General features: G+C 47.7%; 1 protein-coding gene across 6 annotated transcripts in view; it reads right to left on the minus strand.

Moving 5' to 3' along the window:
- The window catches only part of ZBTB7C (zinc finger and BTB domain containing 7C), a 164,617-nt gene that overhangs the window by 17,428 nt on the left and 122,237 nt on the right, over positions 1 to 24,952 (minus strand). The gene's annotated exons all lie outside the window — the stretch shown is intronic.

Consider the following 24,952-nt stretch of genomic DNA (forward strand, 5'->3'; position numbering starts at 1 on the left):
GGGGAATATGTCAAGGGAAACAGAAGAGTTTCCAGTCATCCAACGCAACCACCCTACTCTCATGGAAACTCACTCACGCTTCAAGTGATGCATCCCCCCGCCCACACAGTGTTCCGCAAGAAAATGCAACTCCAAACTCCTCCAAAAAGAGAGGGGGAAAAAGAGCAAGAGGAAAATGCCCACCAGAGATGTGTCCAAGCTAGAGATGGCCTGGCTGAACATAAGGTTGCTGGTCACTCCAGCATCTCTGCCATGACCTGGATGATGGTTCACTAGGACCATGACATTGTTGCTGGTGTTTCAGCCAATGTGTTTGCAGCTGCTCTCCTTCCACACCACCTTCCCCCTTGTGCCAGGTGACCATCCCCTGCTATAGGGGGCTACATAAGATTTGTATAGGATGCTACAAGATATGGGATGCTGTGATAGATATAGGGCTACGAAGATGATCCGAGGGCTGGAGCACCTCCTGTATGAGGACAAGCTGACAGAGTTGGGATTCCTCAGCCTGGAGAAGAGAAAGCTCTGAGAAGGCCTTAGGGTGACCTTCCAGTACCTGAACGAGGCTCCAGAAAAGCTGGAGAGGGGCTGTTTACAAAGGCATGTAGTGATAGGATGATGGGGAATGGCTTTAAATTGGAGAAGGGAAGACTTAGACTAGACATAAGGAGGAAATTCTTCATGCTGAGCGTGGTGAGGCCCTGGCCCAGGCTGCCCAGAGAAGCTGTGGCTGCCCCATCCCTGGAGGTGTTCAAGGCCAGGTTGGATGTGGCTTGGAGCAACCTGATCCAGTGGGAGGTGTCCCTGCCCATGGGAAAGGGTTGTGACTGGATGGGCTTTAAGGTCTCTTCCCACCCAAACCATTCCATGATTCTATGATTCTATGCACCCCTATGGGCACACAGTATTACAGCTCTGTGAGTCCATCGGTGGCAGGTACTTCCTTCTAGCACAGCCTTAAAAATAGCAAAACAAGCCATTTCCTCTCATTCTGAGCTCTCCTGGGAGAACAGGCAGGCCCCTTCACTCCTTCTTGCTCTGCTTTTCTCTGGAGCCAGAAAAAGGAAAAGAAATTAAAAAAAGGCTCCGTTTGAATGGCGAGCACACACTGGGTGGGTTTGCTTCCTGACAAGAAAAAAAAATACCACGGCTGAAAAATGTGCCCAGCTTAACCATGGAAAACTGGTTTGGCTGGTGTCCCTCCGGACTGGACAGGATTGCGAGGGACTTGGCCACAGATCCAGGCAAGGCTGTCACCAGCCTGCGTGAAAACCGCGCTCCAAAATAAAATAAAATCAATTTTTTTTTTTTTTGAGTGCCCCCAAAAAAACAAGGGGCAAAGGATGGGGGTGATCCAGCTGCCCCTTCTCTTCTCTTCCCCTGCCTCCAGAGAGAACGCCACTGAAGGGAGGACTTTGGGAGTAAAAATAAAAGGGTCAGAGCGCTAGCACGTTAAATCAGAAGCAGATGTGTGCCTGCTCGCCAGCCTGAGTCACTGCGGGAGGGTGGGGAATGGGGGGGGTTACTGCTATTTTGGTGCTGGGTGTGGGGTACAGAAAACAATGCGAGGAGAAGGTGGTGCAGTGTTTGAGCAGGCTTAATATCGGCTTGGGAGCAGGTATGGGCAGGCTTCAGAAGCCATGGGGCTGGAGGCTCAGCTCAGCAGCAGGGGCATTGGCAGCAGCTCTGCTCCATCTCCCTGCCTGGGCAGGGCTCCTCCTTTGGACCCTCCCCAGGCTCCCCTGGAGATATGCCAGGCACCCCCAGTCATGCAGATCCCTCTTTGGGGCAGTTTCTTGCTGGTCCCTGCCATGTTCCCCAGCACTGTCGCTCCAGGAAGAGACCCCATTTCCATGCACTGGTCAAGATGTGCCAAACACTGGACCCACCATGCAGCCAAGGCATCTGTAGACTTCCACCAAGGCAGTGGCAGAAGCCTCATCCTACCTCCCCCAAAGACAACCTCTGGAGCCATCACGTCTCTAAACCCAGCTTGCTTTAGGGCAAGCCCCATCACACAAGCCCAGCATCACCTTTCACCTCCCACCATGCCTTCCACCTCTTAACGCTGCATTGACGTTCATTAGACTTGCAGTCCCATGAGTATTTACCTCAGATTGGTCTATTTTTCTCTGGTATAACCCAAAATATTATTTTCCTGCTTGAAAATTTGCAACCTCATTAATTTTTAATTGCGATTTAAGTCCTGGAGCTCTAAGCGCATGATCTCCACCGCTATGGCCAAGCCAGAATAGCTCCCACGTGGAATTATAAAGTGGCTTTTGGAGACATATGTTCATAGAAAGTGCCTCTGCAGAGCATCTCACCCTGAAATGGCCATCCAGCCTGTTAAGACACATCCAGCAACACCCCATCATCTGCACCACAGGCAGAAGCCTAGAACTGTTGTCACAATCAACCCCAAAATCGGACGAAAGTTCAAGTCCCTGTGTTCAAACTGAGGACTCAATCCACTCAGTTATTACCCATATGAGCCCCAGCTTCATCACAAAACGGTGAATATTGTACCTCCCCACCAGTCACTGATGGATGCCCCAGCCCTGGAAATGTTCAAGGTCAGACTGGACTGGGCTCTGAGCAACATGATGTAGTTGAAGATGTCCCTGCTTATTGCAGGGGATGTTGGAACAGATGACCTTGGAAGGTCCCTTCCAACCGAAACCATTCTATGATTCTATGATTATTTATCTTCAAGCCAACACTCCTCTGAATAGGACATCCCTACCATGCTGAAACCCCAGCGAGGTGCATCACCATCACATCTCCAACCCCTGAGCTGGGTGTTTCCAGAGGAAATACTGTCAGGTTTCAGCAGAGGACAGTTGGGAAAAGGGGATAAGACTTTCACCCAGACTCCTTATACATGAACCAACCACCCAATGAGCTCTCTGAAGACCACTGGTAATATATGAGTATAACCTTACAGCGTGGCCCAAGCACTGAATATCCAGGGGCAACTCCCTGTCTTCAGGGGACAATTGAATCCAGCTCTCAAGGTTACAGAGCAATTTAACTGAAGATCAGGGGTCACATTCAGACCTCATTTGTACCTCAGCGGCTCCTGTGCATGAAGCCCCTCGTTTTTCTGCCAACCTGCTAGAAAGCTAAACAGCAGCTGAGTCGTCAGCTCAGCCCTGATCCTGCAAAGCCTCACCCGCCTGAGCAATCTCTGCGATTCAGTGGGGTCCACCCATGCCCAGCTTGGTAAATATAGCCAAAGCTGGTGGAGGACCAACAGAAGAAACACTTCTGAACTCTCCCCAAGATATAACCTGGAAGAAGGAAAAGAGAAATATCTACTGCTTAGACGTTTCAGCTAGAACACATGAAAAAACAATGAAAATCAATAGGATTAATTTTTCAACTGATGCTCCTGCAAACAAGGAGGGGTTTGTGGGATCAGGCCCCCCAAGCAAGGCAACTCCTATGTCCCAGCTGACTACGTGCAGATGCCAAATCACAGTCTGATTCGATTTAAAACAGCTGAGTTGTAAATGAGGCTTATAATGGAATTGGCAAATGACCATTCCATACAGCATTGCAAACCGACAGCATTCAAAAATAACAGGGGCTTAAGTCAGAATTCAGCTCTCGGCCGGGTGCGAGTGCAGGATCAGGGGTGCATCGTGCCATCGGCTACAAAAACAACCCAAGCAAGCAAGGAGAAAACTCCAGCCTCTCCTTTCTGATGGATTTTAGAGGGGTGACCCTTCAAAAAGAAAAAATGAATAGAGAGAAGGAAGAGAAAATGCAGCCCTGTCATGTAAAGAGAGACAGTCTCGCCTGTTTGTTTTGGCCTGTCCCGAACTCCAGGCAGTTTCCAACTGGAACCCAGAAATGCTGATGGTGTTTGGAGTCTGTCTGCATCCCTCCCATGACGTGAAGAGGCGTTCAGGATGATGGGCTGGGATTTTTTTCTTTTTCCCCTAACAACTATATTTACTGTTATATCTTGAACTCCCCATGCTGTCATTACAATGTCAGATGAAATTACATGTGCGATAACCATAACATCAACGCATGCACAAGTTCACAAAGGCTTTACAAGGAAACATTTTCAAGGGAAGATCATCGCATGTCCAGGCTCAAAGGGGATGTCTAAAGGAGTCTTTGAATTACAGGGTGCTGACTACAGCCAGAACCTGGCCTTGCTGGAGCTGAACAGATGGATTTTACGCTTTCGTTAGGCTTCGCTGGGTAAAGTGTATTCTTATTTATCCTGGTGTAACTATGGTTTGATTGCAGGGATTTAACTGATGCTATTCTGGACTTGCACAAGTGCAAAGAGGATGAGGATGCTACGGTGGGCTGCAGGACAGTGTTGCAAATACATCTGAATTGTACCACCCTGCAGTGAGCTTCCGTGCTGCTGCCACCACGAAGATATCGGCATGGGATCTGGAGCTAGTTTGTGACTTACAGAAAGCGCTGCATGGGCACAAAAGGTAGAACAGGGACACCTATATCACCACAAAAGCATCTTTTATCAAGGTGGCCGATTCCTTCCCACACAAGGGACTACATATACCCTCACACAGGACCTCAACACTGAGGACAGATGCTCTCTCCTGGTCCAAGATGTGCCAGAGGCATAGGAAACAACCCCTAGGTTTTCATCCACTATCAGGCCAGAGGTAACTAACCTCGCAGCTCTGTCTTTGAGGCTGTTCTTATGAAAATCCCGATTTCTGCTGGGAAAAAAGTAGCAATCAACTTTCTTCCAACTGCTTTGGGCCGCTAGGTGAAGGGAACTTGGCTGGTGCTCCTTGAGGATGGTTCCAGCAGCACAGTGACAGAGGCAGGAACCTCCAGGGTAGAGGCAACGTCTTCCACTGGCACAGCTGGATGTGTAAGGCAACATCTGTACAGTTCTGATGGCATCTGCTTAGGGGGAACAGTAAAAATATAACTAGGCTGGTCCCGTTAAAGTGCTACAAATTCCAGGCAAACCTATGGGATGTTAGAGATCTACCTTGCAGTGCAGGGTGGCGTATCCACACCTATGGATGTTTCACTTGCAGCCCCTGGACACAGAATACCTCATTGAGCAGCTGCACTGTTCTTGCTAACTTACACGAAAAAAGAAGTGCAGTCACCTAACACAACAGCAACCCCAAGCATCCGTGTGCTGGAGAAGGGCATCGAGCATGCATGGGGAGCACCTTGCTGCTTCTGGTAGTCTCACGCAGGTCCAGGTTTGATCCAGCTCCTGGACAAGGGACTGGAAGATGTTCTCTGTGTGTGTGTTTAGGAAATGTCTAGAAAAGCACCATCAGAATCGTGGAATCACATTATTTCAGGCCATATTTTTTGTTCTGGATGGGAAAACACCAGCATTTTACCTCACTTTCCCCATCATTTCACTGTCCGCATTTTGCAGCTCCTTTCAGAGCAGATAAGTCAGTCTCCGGTTGAACATATAACAGTGAATTCCTTCTGGGAGAGGAAAATCTACAAGTTAAGGGGCCACAGTAAAAGCAGACATTTGGAAACGTCTACCTCTCCATCCACCCACCTCACCTCCAGCCTCTGGCATTTCTAATCCACATTATGTTGTTTCATATATGCATCACAGCAGCAAAATACCCCTTGCAGCCTTTTAATGCCTTCTCCTTATCTGTCTGTGGACACTCGCCAAATAGAAGCCTAAATGCTATGTCCTCCATCTCACATGTTTTTTAATCTACATCTATATGTCCTTTCAGTCCTTCCTAGCAATGGGCAGGAACCCAGCTGAGATGCCACATCTCAAAGTCGCACACCAGCACTCAATGAAACACCAGCGCCGCGGCACGCCAGGGACTTTCCTTTTCCAAGTCAGTACTTCAAAATATTTATAAACGCACTTAAGCCCCGTTTTGACCACTGCCTCTATTTGCAAACCCTGCCCTGAGATTCATGTCAGGTCGAGGGGAGTTACGCTCGCATTGTTGGCATACCTGAGGATAGGCAGAGGGACTCGCTCCCTGCACACAGAACAAAGCCCTGAGTTACAGCAGAGCTTTGCCCTCTGCCGAGTGCAATTATGGTTAGAGAAAACCCTTGTTTATAGCTGAAACCTTCCAGTTGGGGAAAAAGAGATTTAATTATAAGGTAATGGCGCTGTGGGCGTGTGTGCGAGCGGAGCACAGATGTGGGTGCGGGAGGCTACGAGCAGGGCTGCTCTCCTTGCCCAGGTGGATGCTGGTGGCTCCAGGTTTTGTGAATGGTGAAAGTGGGACTTAGAAGTCTCCCTCCTTGGCTGTTGAAGCCTGAGTTAGGTGCTTGCATAGGGGATGCAAAGCACAGAGCAGAAAACACTGGGAAAGATGGTTGCCGAGGAGCAACAGGAGGTGTTTTAATGGGAGACGGCTGCCCGAACCTTTCCCTTTCCCTGAGTCATGGCCTCAGAAACGGGCTCACTCAAGTAGGTCATGAGCTAGGTTTGTTTTCCACTCCCTCTTCCAAACAGTATTGCAGAGTCAGAGCTCAATACGAGCTGCTGGCATTTTACACGCAGAGATGAGCTCTGGGGCTTCGTAAGACCAGGAACTTGAACAGGCCTTATAGAAAGCACCGGACTGGAGAGACAGGATGAGGGGTAATGGTTTTAAACTGAAAGAAGGTAGACTTAGAGTAGATACCAGGAAGAAAATCTTTACTGTGATGGTGAGGAGACCCTGGCCCAGGTTGCCCAGAGCAGCAGTGGCTGCCCCATCCTGGAGGGGTTCCAGGCCAGGTTGGATGGGGAATGGGGCAACCTGATCCAGTGGGAGGTGTCCCTGCCCATGGCAGGGAACCGGATGGCCCTTTCCAACCCAAACCATTCTGTCATCTATGATTCTATAAAAGATACGATCCAGTTAAACACCCAGAACTCCTCAACGCTGCGTACATGAAGGCACATACTAATAAAGCCCGTGCATCAGAGAATATTTTTCTAGCCCTGTCTTTTCTTCCATTTATTTTAAGGAACAGAATGTGGTTTCCTCTCCTGCGTTTCTCATATTTTGCTTAAAAATAAAATTTGAACCTCTATCAAACCAAACAGCTTCATGACCAAGGTGGTAAAAAAAAAAAAGCCTCTTCTATGGTGAACTTATGAGGAAAGCAGAATGTAGCTGCTCCCCCAGCACCATTCAGCCCTCAAAAGCCAGTGAAAATTTTGCAGTGGATCCTTTCTACCATCAAACACCACTTCTTGGAAATGTAGAAGGCATCTAATAGAGCACAGTCTGATTTATACTGAGAGTAGAACAACTTTAACGGCAGCAGGAGCGTGAGTGTAAATCTCCAGGCACAGAAAGACCAGACACATAGCCCTGGTCCTCTGAATTCACTCTGCTCTGAATGCCACTGCATAAGAATGAGGCTTTATGGTAAAAAAAAAAGAGGGACATGTCCTTCTGCTGGATAGGAGAGATTTCTAAGGGCACAGCACTATAAATAATCATTCAAGCCATTTTGCACATGCCTCTTGTAACCCGTGATAAACCACAGAACAGATATTGAGAAAACCACAAAAATGATCTGAGGGTTGGAGCACCTCTGCTATGAGGACGGGCAGAGAGAGTTGGTGGTGTTCAGCCTGGAGAAGAGAAGGCTCCAGGGAGACCTTATTGAGGCTTTTCAGTACTTAAAGGGGGCTTATAAGGAAGATGAGGGCAGACTTTTTAGCAGAGCCTGTTGTGACAGGACAAGGAGGAGTGGTTTTAAACTAAAAGAGGGGCGATTCAGACTAGATAGAAGGGAGGGATTTTTCACACTGAAGGTGGTGAAACACTGGCACAGGTTGCCCAGAGAGGGGGTGGAGGCCCCAACCCTGGAAACGTCCAAGGTCAGGTCGGATTGGGCTCTGAGTAACCCGACTGAGCTGAAATGTCCCTGCTCATTGCAGGTGGGGTAGACCTTAAGGGTCCCATCCAAGCCAAAACATTCTCTGATTCTATGGAGACACAGTGTGCTGAGTTAGAAGTGGAGGCTGTCCTGCACTCTCATTTATCGCTGCTTTTCAAAAGGACTCAGCCTTCCCCATTCGCATTCGCAGACAGAGATTGCACAGGTGCCCTGGATGTATACACATTAAGGGACTATGCATCCTCCTCTCCCCGTCTCTTGCAGTTGCCGTACGAGAAGAGACAATGCCATGCTTATTCCCACACCCTGTAGACAATCCATCCCTAAGATTTCGTACCCATCGCAAACCCAGACCAACACCAAATAAATGCCAGTATTTTTGGAGGCAAGCAGGGATGGATGGCAGTGAAGCACATGGGTGCTGGTTTATTAATTCCTTATTATTGCCAACTCTTGCTGTAAGTCCTAAATGATCTTCAAGTCTCTTTGGCTGCCACCAAGGGGAGGTCGCACTTCTGCTTTTTAGGTGCATTTGAATTTGAAGGCACTGGAGAAAGCCCCATGAGTGAATAAAGAGGAGTCTGTGTGCGAAAATGCATGCTGAAATGAGAAAATGAAATGAATGGCCAGTCTTAAAAGAGAAAACTCCTGCCATAAAGCAGATTTTCAGAAAAAAATAGAAATGATCGTGCACTGCCCCGCTTTGCTAAACAAGCAGATGGGACCTGTATTTCTCTTCTGAAACTTTAATGGGAAGAATATGATTCTGCTGCAAGCGTATTATATATGCCTGGCGATTAAAGAGGAAAGGAAGGGCATAATTTATAGAATTGTGAAACACAGGGGATAACTTTCTGGCTGCAATGCTTCTTTATTTTCTTGTTATTCCTTTTATTCTTCCTCTTGTTTCCAGGCTTGTGAGAGATGATGGATGGGCAACGGTGAAGAGAGAAATGTTCCTTTTATATTCACAGGGCTGGTACCACATCAGCAACCGTGGCGGCTACACAAGCTGCACCTCCTCTGAACAAGAACAATTCTGACGCCAAAAAAAGAGTGATTCAGTGTATCCTCAGGGTTTCTACACTGTTTTCCTGCTCCTACAGCCATTTCATCTCCGTTGATAATGGGCTTCACGCCTTCAAACCAGAAGGCTGGGGCAAGTTTTGCTGTAGCCACCAACGTACACCACGGCCAAGCTCATGCCCTGTGTGATCCTCCAGACTCTGCATCTCCAGGAAGAGTCTGCTCCTTACCCTGTGAGCTCTGCCAAAACACTGGCATTACCCCACCTCGACAGGAAGCAAGTACCACCGGTGTTCGGCTAGAAAGCCATCTTGTACTACAAGACCTCCTGGTCCTGGTGGCCAGCAAGGAGGCGGGGAGTCATCAGCCTGTCTGTGCAGCGAAGATGGTCATTCACACCGAGTTCTGTTACCAAAACTGCTGACCAAAGGTCAAGGGAAGTGATCCTTCCCCTCTATTTGTCATCTGTGAGACCACAGCTGGAGAGCTTCATCCAATTTTGGCTCTCCAGACAGACACTATCACTAAGATGGTAAGGGGGCTGCAGCACATAAGGTAAGAAGACAGATTTGTTCAGTCCAGAGAAAAGGAGGCAAAGAAGGAATCTACTTTTTTCATCTGTCTACCTAAAGCTATGGAGAAGACGGAGTCAGACACTTCTCAGAGTACAAGAAGATATGGACAGAAGTTGCATCAAAGGAAGTTTAGACCAGATGTAAGAAAAATCACGATGCCAGAGAGACACTGGGATTTGTATCCTTGGAGATACTTAAAATCATGCCCACAAAGGCAGGAGCCTGACCTAGGGTGGGAAGTTGAATCAGGAGACTCCAAAGGTCCCTGCCACCAAAAGCATTCTCTAACCCCTGATCTGGTTTTGCAGATAGGGAGCCAAGGCACAAAGGAGATGAAATAATACAACCACAGGCATGCGAGGGACCTGCACCTGAGGCCACATCTCCAGAGAGCAACCTAAAGCCCTCCCCACATTGCTTTTGGGTCAATTAAACACCATAGTCACCATAGTTGTGTGTGTGCACTGGGGCTATCTGTTCCTCTTGCCTTCCTGGTAGAAGGTAGTGCTCCTCTTGCTGCAAAATTAATTGGGGTTTTTATTTTTTTTTCATCTTCAGGGCCAATTCAGCAACTCATCTTTCTGCTAAGATTGTCAGCAAACGTGTCAACTGTACGGCTGGTTTCTGTGATGTGGAATCATGCCGACCAAGACTTGGAGCAAGACTATGCAGCCCATTTCACATAAGCCACCGACCAGCCCACACTTGGCAAAAACTGAAGACCATATCAGCCATGCCTGCATGACTCCTGGCTTTGGGCCATTTTTCTCCAACCCTCTGAGCTGCCACGATATAAATCTTGCTCCTCCTTCGTTAGTCTTTGCCATGACAACACAATCACTTGGCTCCCCCTGCCACACTCTCCTTGGGTGTTTGTCAGAGATGTGTCAATGGAAAAATGAACTTTGCGCCCTGGCAAGAAAAGAGAGCAATTCTTCATAAAACCAGCCACTGCTGCCCTTTCTCAGCTCGCGTGTTTGCTGCAGCAGGAATTCAACTCCTCATGAAATTACTATGAATATTTACCTGCACCAGGAGCAAATCCATATTCCTCCCTCCTGGGGAATAAGACAACCCTGCCCAGATAAACGTGGGGTGAGAGTTTAGCTTCCTCTCCCATTCTAGCACTCTCCTACCTAAATATCTCCATGAATCATGCGTGTGCTTGTGCACACACACTTTATTCCAAGCTAGATTTACTCCATAAAAGAAAATGGCTTCTCACATTGAAGTCAGAAAGAAGGAAGAAATTTTTTATGCCGAGGGTGTGAAAACATCAGCACAGGTTGCCCAGAGAGGTGGTGGATGCCTCTTCCCTGGAAACATTCAAGGTCAGGTTGGATGGGGCTCTGAGCAACCTTATCCAGTTGAAGACGTCCCTGATGACTGCAGGGCAGTTGGACAGGATCTGCCTGCATTGAGGGGTCTTTCGAGGTCCCCTTGAACCCGAACCATGCTATGATTCTAGGATAAGTCAGCTGAGTCTTCCCTTTCACCCCAGAAATGCTACATTTTCTCGTAAACAGAAAACCATTCCCTGCATTGGTAAAACTGTAGTAATTTTTACATACTATTGAAACAAAATTTTTAACTGGCTGAAATATTTTTTCCTGAATTACTCTACACCCTGACTTCAGAGCACCGTTAGCGCCTGCTGATGGTATGCTGGGACCCCACCGCGTGCTGGAAGGTGTAGGAACATACATCCCCAATGATCACCTGTGGGGAGGCCACGAGGCCAGCAAAGAGGACGGTGGGGTTGGACATGATGTAGGTTTAGCTGAGGAAGGTCACACAGTCATTATGGTATTAGCACAGGAGGGTGGAGTCCTGCTTCTGTCTGGAGAGAGGGAAGAGAGCCCATCCCCTGCTGAAAGCTGTGGGTGGACTTATTGCACTTGGCCAGCCAGAAGATTAAGGCAGGTCCCCTAATTTAACATTTCCCAGTGGAAGGGAGGAAAAAGCAGTTCAAGGGGTGCGAAGAGCCCAGGTAAAGTGCTAGCTGGAGGAAACAGGGTGGGTAGAAGAGGCTCCAAGCAGAGAGGAGCTGGAAGGAAGTCTTGGCAGGGGAGAGGAGACCGCTGGCTGCACAAGCCACCGAGCACTTCAAACACGGGGCACGGATAAGTGGAGTCGCAGATCAGGGTGGGAGGAGATGAAGGAAGCTGGCAGGAGAGAAGATTACAGGAGTGCAAGGAACAACAAAGAGGAGGAGAGAGGAGAGGGAAACATTATGCAGGGCCTCGAAGGTCAAGAGAGTCAACTTCAAAAGGATTCCTTAAAAGACATAAAGCCAATGCCTTCATATTCAATTATTTAGTTTTCACACAATTCTAAGTAATATATTTGGAGGGGGGGGGTGTTGCCTCCCAATACTCAGTTAGGCACAAAAGGATGATGAAAGAAGTTTGAAACTCTGCTTTCCTAATGGAATAGATGGGGCTGGAGTGGGTGCTACCCCTCTGCAACGAATGCGGAGAGAAGGAAAGAATGCTGTTCTGCTTCAAGGGAGCGGGAGAGTGGGAGTGAGCAGTGCTTCTTTGTAGAGCTGAAAAATGTTCAAAAAATGCCTTGCTTGGCCTGAAACAAAATGTTTTCCTTAAATTCTGTGCATCTGTTTAATTAAAAACACAGGAAATGAGGCAAACAAATCATGCTGCCCATGGAAGTCAAGACTTTTGCTTTGAAGATGCTGAAATAAAACCATTCTGTTCTTCACGATTCCTCTAGTAATCTCACAAAACTGACCCACCATTTTTCAAAAACTTCACTTTGTATGAAAACATATTTGGCTAAATTGTCTCTCCCAACTCCACTTAGGAAGCTAAAGCAAAGTACAAAGCTGAGAGAGTCGGTGTCTGTATCCTGGGGCGTTCAACCCATCAGCACACTTAAAATCCCTGACAAGCTATAGCAAGCTAATATCAGTAAAATGGTACCCAACAGGAGGTTTGAAGCCAGCACAGTGAGCTCTACAATAAGTTCCAGTCCATTAAACACCAGGCTTAAGTAAAATATTACAGCAGGTCACGTTTTAAAGCGGGCAGAATGGGTTAGAGAATCAGTGAGGACCCATGAGGATGCTCTTGGAGGAGAATGAAAATTCTGCCGTACCCTTTTGTGGCTTCCTGCCCTGAATACCATTGTTTTTCTCCCAAATGTAGGTGCTTCCTTCCACTCAAGGCAATTTTTTTTTCCATGAGCCTCTCCAGGAGGGACTCGTGCCACCAAGGCAAAGCCATGGTGATGTGCTTTCAAGCATCAGCAGGGCTACCACAGTGCTCTACCCAAGGTGATAACCAGCCACACTGGAAAAAAATCCAGAAACAAAGTGACTTGGTGAAGGCCTTGTAACAGGTCAGTAGCAGAGCAAAGAGCAGAAACCACGTCCTCCGTTTTTTGCCCACCCAGATCCCAAGCGTTTAGTACTTCTCTCTGTCAGTTTTGACCTTACGAGTTCCCTTAACCTTCTCCTGGCAGCTTCCTAATGGGCAAATAAATCTCTGGAGAGTATCTTAAATTCTTTTTTATCACAGACTGTATCAGTGTGATAATAAGATCAGCCTTCAGACTCCCCATTAAGTCACAGAAGGTGTGGTCACCAGTCATGCTTTTCCCAGCCTTAATTGCCAGACAGACACTTTAAGTGGAAAGTCCACCTAATGAGCCCAATCATTAAAACATCCCTGGTTCCTATTTGAGATGGAAAATTATATTACTTTAATAAGGGAGTTGCATCTTTGCCCCCCCATTCAATCATGTGGCATGGAGAAAGGTGAGACTTCTCCGCGAGCTTGCCTTAGATACGTTTCAGTTAAACACAGCCCCCTACTTCTGGCAAGAAAATGGGATAAAACCCTTCACGGAAGGAGAACTAGGTGGCTGGAGAAGATGGTGGTGACCTACAGGTGAGCAAAGGGGTCGCCATGGATGAGAGGGTCACCACTGACACTGAGGGCTGAAGAGGTAGAGATGGTGTATGAGCCACCATGGTGGCTGTGTCAGGGTGGAGATGTGACATTTGCTTATTTAAAAGGCTGTATGGGATGTACGAAGCAGGATCTTCGATCTCTTTTCTAAACAGACTGCAAGAGAAGGCTTCATTTTGAGAAAGAATTGGTTATATTGGCCACTATCAGGAGCCTGCACCACATGGAAGAAGCATAATTATCATTATGGATGATATGGATTGCATAATTATCATGATCCTTCTCTCACAGAGAGGTGGGAACCTGAGGCGAGACAGCACACCCATGCAAAATCCCTTGCATGGGTCAATTCCAATCTAAAACCCTAAACCAAGGCTCAGGCTAGTAGTCCTTCACAAAGGAATAATTCTTTCCTAACCTATCCAGTCCCAGCAAAAATCTTGCCTTTTCCACCTCTCCATTTTCTACTGCTACTCATCACCAAAAGTCCCATCTAAGAAAGCTCTATCTAGGAGCTCAGCTTTAATAAGATCAGCCCAACTGATCTTATTAAGTGGTCTCCAACCACGACGGATGCGTTTGGCTACAGGCCAACGTGTCCTTCACTCTCTTAGGGAGGAGATGTCCCAACCGATCTGCTCCCACAGCAAAGCATCAGCGGTGAGAACTTCTCTGCAGGGAATCCCGTCGGGAAGCTCGGGCAAGCCTGAGCTACAAGCTCCACATCCAATGGTGGCTTTTCCAGGTGCCTGGAGTGCTGGTTCAGAGTGATCCCTAATAAAAACAACGAAGCACGGAAGGGTGTGTTACTTTTGGGTAATAATACATCTTAAAACTGCATGGTGAGGCAAAGACAACGCCGCACCCTAAGCCACCCGAAGGGTGTGGGCATTATACAATGATTCGCCCACACCCAGAGGCTCCGACGACAATTAAGCCCCGTGTAAGAATCAGTAAATACCGTATCTCAAACCAGGAAATGTCGACATTTTCCACGCACGTGATAAAAAAAAAAACCCTGAAGATCTGTCTTAACATGAACATCATTCTGGGCAGATCTGCACCACCACAGCACATCGTGATTATTTTCTGCCCTTCTTCTGTGAGAAGCCAGGATAAAGTCGATAGCAGTTATATTTCGCGTTACATGAAGCATACACAGTTTTCATCACTTTCCTCTCAAAAAAAAAAAAAACCCAAAACCAAACCAACAAACAGAGGTGATGTAAAAATCTAAATGTATAATTATATTTTGATAACTACAAAGCCATGCGACGTGCTTCACAGATAATAGAGCGACAAGATCTCATCACGCCCGAGTTTATTTTCATAGCCATAAATCTACTTCTGGTAAAGTTGCCGGGGAAAGACTTTATTATTGAGCAATAATGGAAACAAAATAGCACTTATTAAAGAGAGATAGGAGCAAGAACTCATCTGATGTTGAAAGACAACAGTGCAAATCAGTTATTGTTACCAGACAGCAGAAATAACCCTTTTATGCCGGTCTCGGATACCAGTAGCGAGATGAGTTGGTTATTAACAGAAGTCCCACTTATTTTTGTGTAAAACAGAGCGTAGGTTCCCTGATGCTCACGAAAACATCAATTAAAGATGCAGCTCCAGGGTTGCATCTCCAGCTGACAACATATCTTAGAGGAAAAACAAAAAAATAACCCACCAAAATGACAGTGCCTCCAGATCTATTCCTAATAATTTCTGAGGTCAGGAAATTCACATTGATTTTCCAATGTAAATTGACCTGTTCATTAAAAAAAACTCCAAACAGACAAACATTAGGGTAAAGCTACCTTCGGGGTGATCCCAGGAAAAAGGCAGAGGTGATGCTACTGGCTTTGCGTTGGCGAGAAAGACGGATCTAGTAGAGTTGCCATATACCTGCCCTAAGCAGGGAGGCTCAAAGCCTTCCCAACGGCCAGGCGGTGAACCTGAGGAGGAATGCTTGTTGCAATATTAGTGAGGGAGGAGACGGACCACCAGGGAGAAATGAAATATATCTTTCTGGCTGACACAGTGGGTATGGTTTGGATAGCTTGGGAACAAGAGGGTTATGCTGGATGTTGCTATTTGCCTTCCAGGCAGTCAACTGGGGCGGATCAGGAAACGTTTGTATGGATAAGAGAGTCCTGCTTGAATTTCTGAATCCTGATTGTGGGCAGGAGATGGGATGGACTAATTCTCCAGCTGTTGATCCAAGTAACAGGAGCAAAGCAGAGCTCTATCAGCACACACACAGGCAAGGGAATGAAAACAGCCATTACTACTGTATCCTGGTGATAGCTAAGAGCATCTTCAGATCAGAACAAGTTTCTACTGTGCAAGGTGCAGAGTTTATTATTATTTATTATTATTTATTATTATTTATTATTATTTATTATTATTACTACTAGTAGTAGTAAGTACTAACTCCAGCGACCATTTATACTGCACCAGTGCCTTACAGCTGTAAGTGGGATGCTCACCCCCTTACAGGGACTGTATAAGCAAGACCAAAGAAGAAACAATAAGTCCTTAAAAGCTTCTGCTCCAAACAAAGAGTGGAAATAAAAAAAGAGATTACCTTGCTTGCACAGATGAGAAACAGAGATGCTTGGGGATTTGCTGAAGGCCATGAAGGAAATCCATGGTAGAGCCAAAATTTGGAGTTAGCTCTTCCAGATCCAAACTCATCACCTTATCCAGGCAATCAGCCTGAGCTGTCTTCCACCTAAGGCAGGCTAAAGCTCAGAGGGGCTCCAGACAGGGGCCGCCCTGTGGGCTTTCCACACCAGGTGGTTACAATGAGCTGAACCTTGTGCCCACATCTCACGGTCGGTGGCACCAGCCCAGCAGCTGGATGGCTCGGCCCATTGCCAGCAGCATTCTGGCACTCAGCAAAGCCAGAGGATTTTGGTTTGCATCGGGACAGCATAAATCACCCAAAGAAGCTGGGACAGCAGGCTCTGGGCTGGGAGGTTGGCTTTCCTGCAGCTCACCTGGGAATTTCACTGAACTCAAGAAAAAAATTGAGTAGAAAGGGAAAGTGGGTTTCCAGGGAGGTCTGGAAGAGAGATCTCAAGAGAAAGCACAGGAATAGTTGGAGAAGCTGGGAATGGCACCTCGTTGCATCCAAAAACCAACCTGGCAGGGTGCTGGGGGAAAGGAAGGGCAGGGAGGGCTTTACAAGTGACCAGAGATGTTCAAAAAAAGGGACCATGTTTTGTGGCTTTTCAAAACATAAACAGTTTTGCGAAGAAACAAGAATGGCACGCAAGCTAAAAATAAGCAGCAGCAAGTGAGAAAAGGATTAAAGGAGCCCAAAAGAAATAGCGAACAGCAAATTGCAGGGAATTGTTCAGCAAACAATAAAGGCTCCTTGCCATCTCCCTGCAACAGGCGGGTAACACCTGGAGAAAGCAACCCACGACAAATGATAGCTGCAAAAAGGAGAGATGGAGGAGGGGAGAAAATTCAGACCTGGCGGATTTGTTAAGTGGTTATTTTCCCTCTGTCTTTGCAGAAGACAAAGAGGAGGTAAAGCTCCCCAAGACAGGGATTGTATTTCACTCTGCGGTCAAGAAGGCTTTCGAGTGTCTGCAGATAGTGGCAAGAAATGGTCCTAAAAAGATTAGAGCTCTTAAGGTAGGGCAAAATACTATATCCAGACAACACACTCAAGTTTTAATGACAGTGGGGAGAGAATTGAGTGAAGCATTGTATGCTGCCTTTAGGAAACTGAAAACTTAATTTGAAACAGCACAGACTAAAGCTGGGCTTTTCTCGTGAGAAAGGCTTTCTTCCTGCCCTATAAGCATCACTTCTCATCCTTGACATATATTTTCCACTCACTACTTTCTCACAACCAAAACAGGTTTAGGAAGGGTCTTCCATGTTTTTAGAGTGATTTGGGTAGCTTGCCTTTGAGCATCTCCCCGTCTGTAACATATTCTCGCTACATCTCTTTATTAGGCTGTTATCTGTGTTTATGAAAACCCAGCTGAGGGATAAAGAAGAAAAGCGGCTTCCTACAGATCCACAGGGAATGTTCTGGAAAAGAAACTCACCCTTGATTCCCCAAATCTCATTCCACAGACCACTCTCCGCATTTCCTCCCTCTGCGATTCCCACATCGTCCTGCTAAGCTGGATGGGCCAATTCCCAACAGGTGCAAAACAGCAGAGGTTCCACACAACCCATTTTATACTGGGGGCAAGACCAAGCATCACATCCACTCTTAAATCATAGAATTATTTAGGTTGGAAAAGACCTTTAAGATCATCAAGTTTGTAAATCTTACACTGCCAAGTCCACCACTAAACCATGTCTTGACTGGAGAGGGGATTTTGTGCTCCTCAAACAATGAGGCTGACTGCCATGGACCCTGCAGAGGCTAATGTGGCCCGTGGGGGTCACCAGAACCCTCCCCTGCACCACCTGGCTTGGTACAAGGACAGAACAGGACGCTGCCTCGCTGCCAGCCTCATGGCTGCATCTGCCATGGGCAGGGGGACAACGGTCCCTATGTTGACCCCACCAACCTCTCCATCAGCAGGTAGCACTGAGGTGGCTCCACCATCCCCATTTCAGCTCCTGCTTCCCTCAGCTGGGGACTTTCAGCTGCAGGGACCCCCCTGACCTTGCCTGGGGCTCTGTTACTAAGAATAAAATGCAGAGGGCTGCGCTGCACCAGCGTGCGGTGGGATAATTGCAGAGAAGCAGCTGCTGTAGCCCAGCGACTGCAGTAATTGGGTACGGGCCATCCTGTAGCCAGGTTTCCCATGCTATTATCCCCTTATTAATAGAAACCAAATCTACCTTTGCAGAGACAGCACTGCAAGCCTGGAAATTATGCGGTTCTGGGCTGCAGGGAGGCATCTGTGGCATCTTTGCAACAGCCTCAGCCCTTTGCCACCCAGGGGCTGGATCCTAGCAGTGGGATGCTCCCACCCAAGTTGTGGCAAAATCCCAGCTGTCCTGACCCGAAGTCCCCTGTGGCCACTGGAAAGGCTAATGCTAGATTCAGTCACACAGCGGCTGCCTTCGCACAGGCAGGCAACTGAGATTTGGTCTATTAACTAATTCATCCCAGCAGCATCCCTGCGAGGTATGGCAGGGAGTGTTAATTTCATCTCCCAAGGAAGAAAAGTGAAGGTGAAGAAGGCTTAAATTTCCCCACGCCTGCACAGATGGCATTTGGCAGGGGCCACAAGCTGAGCATCCACGTATTTAACAGTGGAAAATAATGTGGAGCACCCTGGATGGGATGCTCCTGCCTAGCTGCTGCAGGATGTCAGAGGTGTAAGAAGAAGGTAAAAGTAACAGTAACATTATTTTAAGGAGAATCAACCCACGATGGCAGGGTTCTCTCTGCTGGAAAAAGCAAAGACCTGACTTCTGAAAAACACAAGGACAAGGTGAGAGTCTCCATGGGGTCTTCCATGACTGGACTTCCAGGTCAATAGAGTAGCGTGGGTTTCCATGGCCAGGACTAATACAGGTCCATTTTCCCTATCTCTGTCGTGTTTCCCTTTGAAGCTCAGTTTGGAAACAGTCCTGGACAAAATGTGTCCCAATCATGAATTTTTGTTCGGTTAAGCAGAGATGAAGGCACGTGGCGTGAACCACAATTCAAGCTGGAAGGCAGTTCAGGTGTCTCCATCCAAAATTCAGTCAATAATGCAAAGAATGAGATCTGGTTTGGTACATTTATTTTTCAATGCAGATAAGAAATGGAGGTCTGTGAAAGTCTTCCGGACCACCTGAATCTCACCTCAAATTTGGGAATTTTCTTTGAAATTTTCTCAGTAATGTTCATTTCCACTTCTCCTCCCAACTGAGGGAGGACAAAGCCTAGCAGATGGCCTCCTACAGTAACGATTTTAACCATCAACGTTGTTAATACCCTCAAGAGTGATGGGAAGAATTATCAGCCCATATTATTTCTAAGCCTCCCCATTTTTCTTCACCTCTTTTTCACCCAGCTTTTTGCGCTTCCCATTTCAATGGCAATTAATACCAGCCTTTCTGAAGATGAATCCTAGCCGCTTGCAACCAAGTCCTCGCAGAGCCAAATCAGCACAGATGTGCTGGAGAGTGATGCAGATGGTTTCTCCTTCCCTTGAAATTCGAGACTTTGCTCCTGCTTGACGCTGCAGTGTTTTGCAGGCTGGGGATGTCAGGAGGACCTCCCTCCCCATATGGCAAGCGAGAAGTCATCCCAGGAAGATTAAAGCAGAGACAGAAGACCTGGGTTGCCACCTGCATTTTTCAGCCCTTCTCCATCACTTTGTGAAAGCCTGGTGCTGTTAAGAAACTACATAAGAGATGAAAAGCGTCAGGGAAAATAAATAATACATAAATGCCGCTGTGTGTTGTCAAGGCCACCTCCAGGATGGATCTGTACCCAGGTATGCTCCCCACCGGACAGCTGCCTGCACCTGCCCTGGAGAGATGTCACAGGGAGCGAAATGGAGCTCCTGGGCAAGACGTTGTTTCAGAGTGATGCATCGGAGAACCTTGCAGGTGACAGAAACTGTAATTGCTGTGATTAAACTTCACCGGCCCATTTCACCCCCGTGAAATCCAGCTTTGCTGCTGATTTCAGCAGAAGCAGGATTGATGTCCCTACAAGGGGAGAGGTTGGGAGAGCCAGGGAGACCTCTCTCTGTAGCGCGAGAAAAGCTCCGCGTCCTGAGCCAAGGGCCCTGTACCCCAGGGGCCTCGTGGGTGCTCTGCCTTCCGTGACGAACTGAACAATGTTCTCCACCATCTCTGAAAGCAGTCCAAACCAGCAGCCTGATAAAAGGGGTTCTCAGACTGGGTGTGAGATGCTACAGATAACTTCCTGGCATGCAGGGCAGAAGCATCTTGTGCCCAGAGCCTGCAGAGACCCCAAGGAAGATACACTGTACCCCACCAGCTCCATCCCCATGTCCTATTTCAAGAGCAGCTTGGCCAGATCTGCCTCTGTTTCTCTCAGCAAATCCCTGAGAGCTCAATGGCTCTGTAGAGGTAAGAGGTAACGAGTTGGTTACTTCAAACACATACACGACAATATAAAATAAAAGGTATCCAGTGAGGCTGAATGCAGCCGTGACCATGATGGTATGGAAATCAGCCCACTGGAAAGGATTCTCTCTCCATTTTGTCCTACCCATGGGTGAGGAGGTGAGGCATTATCCCTGAAACACAACGTTTGTCCTCCGCTGATGATACAGAAGCATGCAACAACACCAGGAGGTGCCCAGTATGCTGGGAGGTGAGGAGCATGGCCCTTGGGGTGGCTGCTTCCAACCTTGCTGTGATGGACAAGTCATAACACTCCCCTGCCTCATTGCCCTTGCCTGGAAAACAGCTGAAATATCCCCAGCAAAGCACTTTGCAATGCACTAATCCTCCTTTCCTCTCCTGTGTCTGCCGCAGAGGGCAGGTGGACACAGAGGACACAACGGCACACAGCGGAGCACACATGGATGCTGCAGGAACTCCTAAAATGAGATGCACCCAGGTAGTCTAATGTCTCTGCAAAAACTCCCTTGTCTGCTAAGATCAGAACTGGCTACAAAGGTTGAAGATGTTGCTTGAGAAATCTTAGTTATAGCTGAGTACGTGCATTTGCCTTGTTAATTTTACCTAGTGGGAGATGATGAAGTGATTGGGAAAACAGGGGAAAAATACTCTCCTCCTTCAGCATGAAAATATAGGTAAGAATTATCAGGCAATAATTGATTCATCCGAATCTTTATTAACTGGAGTTCGCGTGCGCAAGTGACAGGCTCTGCAGCAAGCCTTTCATGTGACACGTTATTAAAGGCTCTTTTTCTGGCTCCGAAAGGAGGTGGCTGGCAGATCAAAGGTCAGACATTTCAAGGAGTAAATTGGTTTAATGTGGCTGCAGATAGCCTCACAAAAACCTAATAAATATGCAGTGAAATGTAAGGAGAGAAAATTGTGGACAAGAGAGACAATTACTTTGAAACCAGGATAAGAGCAGCGCGGACTCAAATTAATCAGCGTAAGGGCTCCTTCCCTCTGTCTCCAGATTTAGTATTCAGAGCAGGAGATCAGATGATAGTGGGATGTGCTGGGGGATGGGGGGGTAGTGACTGGTACCCAGCACCCAAACCTGCTGGAGGAAGATGTCCATGGAAGGAACATGGATCTGTTGGAGCAAGTCCAGAGGAGGCCACAGAGATGATCAGCAGGCTGGAGCACCTCATAAGAGGACAGGCTGAGAGGGTTGGGGCTGTTCAGCCTGGAGAAGAGAAGGCTCCAGGGAGACCTTAGAGCAGCTTCCAGTACTGGAAGGGGGCTACGGGAAAGCTGGGGAGGGGGTCTTGATTAGAGTGCAAGAAGAATGATTTTAAGCTGAAAGAAGGAAGATTGAGATGAGATCTTAGGAAGAAATGTTTTCCTGTGAGGGTGGGGAGGCTCTGGCACAGGTTGCCCAGGAAGCCCCATCCCTGGAGGTGTTCAAGGCCAGGCTGGACGGGGCTTTGAGCAACCTGATCCAGTGGGAGGTGTCCCTGCCTATGGCAGGGATTGGAACTAGGTGATCTTTAAGGTCCTTTCCAACCCCAACCATTCCATGATTCTTTGGTTCCATAAGATGCTTCACCCTGAGCCGCAGCCGGGATAATGGTGTGAATCGCCACGGCTTTCCAGGCACACTGGGAAGCCATTCGCCACTCACAGAAAAGATGTTCACGACCACTGTGGCATTTTGTGGTGGCTGTTGAAAATATTATTCCTCCACAACTGAATCCCACAGGGAGCCCTTGGGGTGACCAAGCGGGTTCATGGGGACAAGAACAGACAGCAGCCCGTGGCCCTAACCCCAGTGTTCAGTGGTAAAAAATTAACACAGAGGAGTTTAATTGTAAAAAACGGATGCTTTTAGCTTATCTTGTTTTTCGCTTGACCTCTTGTCTTTTTCAGAAGCTCACCTCACTTATTTTTAAACTCCAGGCAGTGATGTCTGGGTACTATGGGGTTTTTGTTTGCATTTCTTCAAATGCATTAACTCAAATGACCTCCAAATGCTTGCAAGGCAGGAATTCTTTGCTAAAAAGTCACTGCTTCACTCCTTTTAATTAAAGGTGAGAAAACACCCACTCCAGCTCTCTAATCTGGAAAGAGACTTCCTGCACAAAACCAAAGTGCAATATTCCCAGTACAGCTGGAAACCAGAGTGGAGGAAACAAAGCTTTAAAACAAAACGCCCGGTCCCCTTCGGAGAAGCAGATAAGGGTTCAACCTCTTTGTATTCGCTTTGCAGGTCACCTTCCCCAGCTGAGTCACCACGCTCCGGTATGATTTATTGTGGCCCCACCAGATAGCCCGAGAGGGATCAAGCAGCACAAATCTGCCTGCGATTTAGCAAAGGGACTTCCTGCAAGCGTGAAAAGGTTGGGACACAAGGGCTAAATCAGCCAGGTCATCCTGTATCCTGGACCACCATAGATGGATGAGATCCCATCCCATCGGTGACTTCTCGCTGGCTGTGTCCCTCTGCCCGGGATGAAGTTGCACCCAGGGCAGCACTGCCACCTGCCCGGTGAGGAAACTTCATGAGGAGCCCTGGGGATGGGGCAGAGTGGGACAGCTGGTGCCACCCGCGTCCTGCTGTCATTTGGGCACTTCAAGGAGAACCCACGCTTCAAGGAGAACCATGCATTTTATGGGTCACCGACAAAGAGAACCAATGGGACAAGGACCTCCGCACCTGCAACCCACGCAAGGCAGCTCTTGCCCTGAGTTATTTGTGCATATATCACTCTGCCATAAATCAGGAGTCCTGACAGTGTAATTTGTATCTGGGGAACCTGGAGCAATTACAAAATGAGCCCAAACGCTATTTGTTTCACAAGATTTTGCCCTTAGTTAGCACTGTCGTTCTGCTTTAATTACACCGTAATTAATTGCAACAAAATTGTTTGGAAAGTGCATGTGCACGGTGGAAAGGCTGGAATACTGCAACTCGACCGCTCCTCTGCAGCCACAACTGCAAAATCTCTGTCTCTTGACAAAACGTTTGGCATTCGTTTTTTTCACCCTGCACCCAGAGGATATCCACATCCTTTCAAAACCAGAACAAGACCCATGGAAGCTGACTGCTGACTTGTTTTACATCCAGGGAAATTAAGGCACAGAGGAAATAATCTCTTTCATTTCTTTTCAGGCAGGGCTAAGAGGGCAGAAGTTGCCAGAAAAGAACCAAACTTGGGCTGGGATGCAAATCACAACTCTTCTCCCTGCCCTGGGATGCTCAGAAGTTCTCACGCTGCCTCGTGGCTCCCAAAGCCAGCTAGCACCTCGAAGGGGGTGGGACCTGTTCATGGAGAAGGTTGTCTCATCCATAAAAGCAACATTAAGTAACACCACCCTAAAGACAGAAGGCAGTGGCACATGGGCCAGATGATAAAAGAAAGCAATCTGACCCATTTCTTTCGCAATCTGCCCCCTTCTAGCATTTCCAGTATCCAGCCATGGCACAGAGGTATTAATCCTGGCTGAGGTGGACTTCCAGAGTCCCTTTTCGGCTGGTGTCTCGTCTTTTGGCACAGACTATAGAAGCAGCTGTAATGCAATCACCGGGCAGCCGCTAGGAAACAAGAAGTTGCCAAATGCATCTGAGGCTGCCTCGAGTTTCATCCCCTGACCAATTATTTCTGCGCAAAAAAGGCAGCTGCACAAGATGTCTGCACCCTTGCAAGGCTGAGGAGAAGGTCCGGAGGGGACGTGGGAGTCGGGAAATTTCACATTTTGAAATTGCTCAATATAAAAAATTTTATTGATAATAAAAATGCTCTTTTTTTTTTTAATCCAGCCACATACCTTGCAGAAAAAAACACGCTCTTGCTTTTCTTCCCTCTTTGCTATTTTCTTTTCCCAGTCTCTCCTGTCCTCTTCTCTCCCCGCTTCTCCTTTCCTCATGAACCTTCTCACCTCCATTTTACTGACAGCAGGAGGAGCAGCTCGCCCCAAACCACAGCGGAAGAGTGACAGAGAACATCAACAGCTAGAAGAATGAGACAGATCACTAGTTTGCCACCCAAAGATGCGCCCAGAGCCCATGTGTTCCTAGAGGCACCACCAGCCCCTGGGTCATGAGCCAGCAGCCCAGAGCCACAGACACGTAGGGGAGAAGGGCTCAAAGTTTGGATCAAGGCAGCATTCCCAGCCCAGGGAGCTGTGAAACCTCCGAAGCCACCTGCCTGGCGTTGTGGTGCAACACAGCACAATGAAACTCCATGGCAGAGGCGAGGGTTCACCTGCTTTGAAGAGCTCATGAGATCTTAAAGGTCTTTTCCAACCTAAATGATTCTATGATTCTATGATTCATGGCAGACTGGAGTTGGACAGAGACTGGTCAGGCAGCGGCGGGGGGCCCAAAAGCAGCAGCAAAACGATTGGAATTATCCCAGCAGCAGTAACTCTGGAAGAACCAGCTGATCTAAGAGACCTCCCAGACATATGCCTAGAGAGCCGAGGGTTTGGCAGAGGATCTGCTCCATCAGCTTCAGCTCACCTTGGCAAAAGGTGCCCAGACACCATGGTGACGGG

This window comes from Cuculus canorus, chromosome Z, assembly GCF_017976375.1.
Source record: "Cuculus canorus isolate bCucCan1 chromosome Z, bCucCan1.pri, whole genome shotgun sequence".
Classification (NCBI taxonomy): Eukaryota; Metazoa; Chordata; class Aves; order Cuculiformes; family Cuculidae; genus Cuculus; species Cuculus canorus.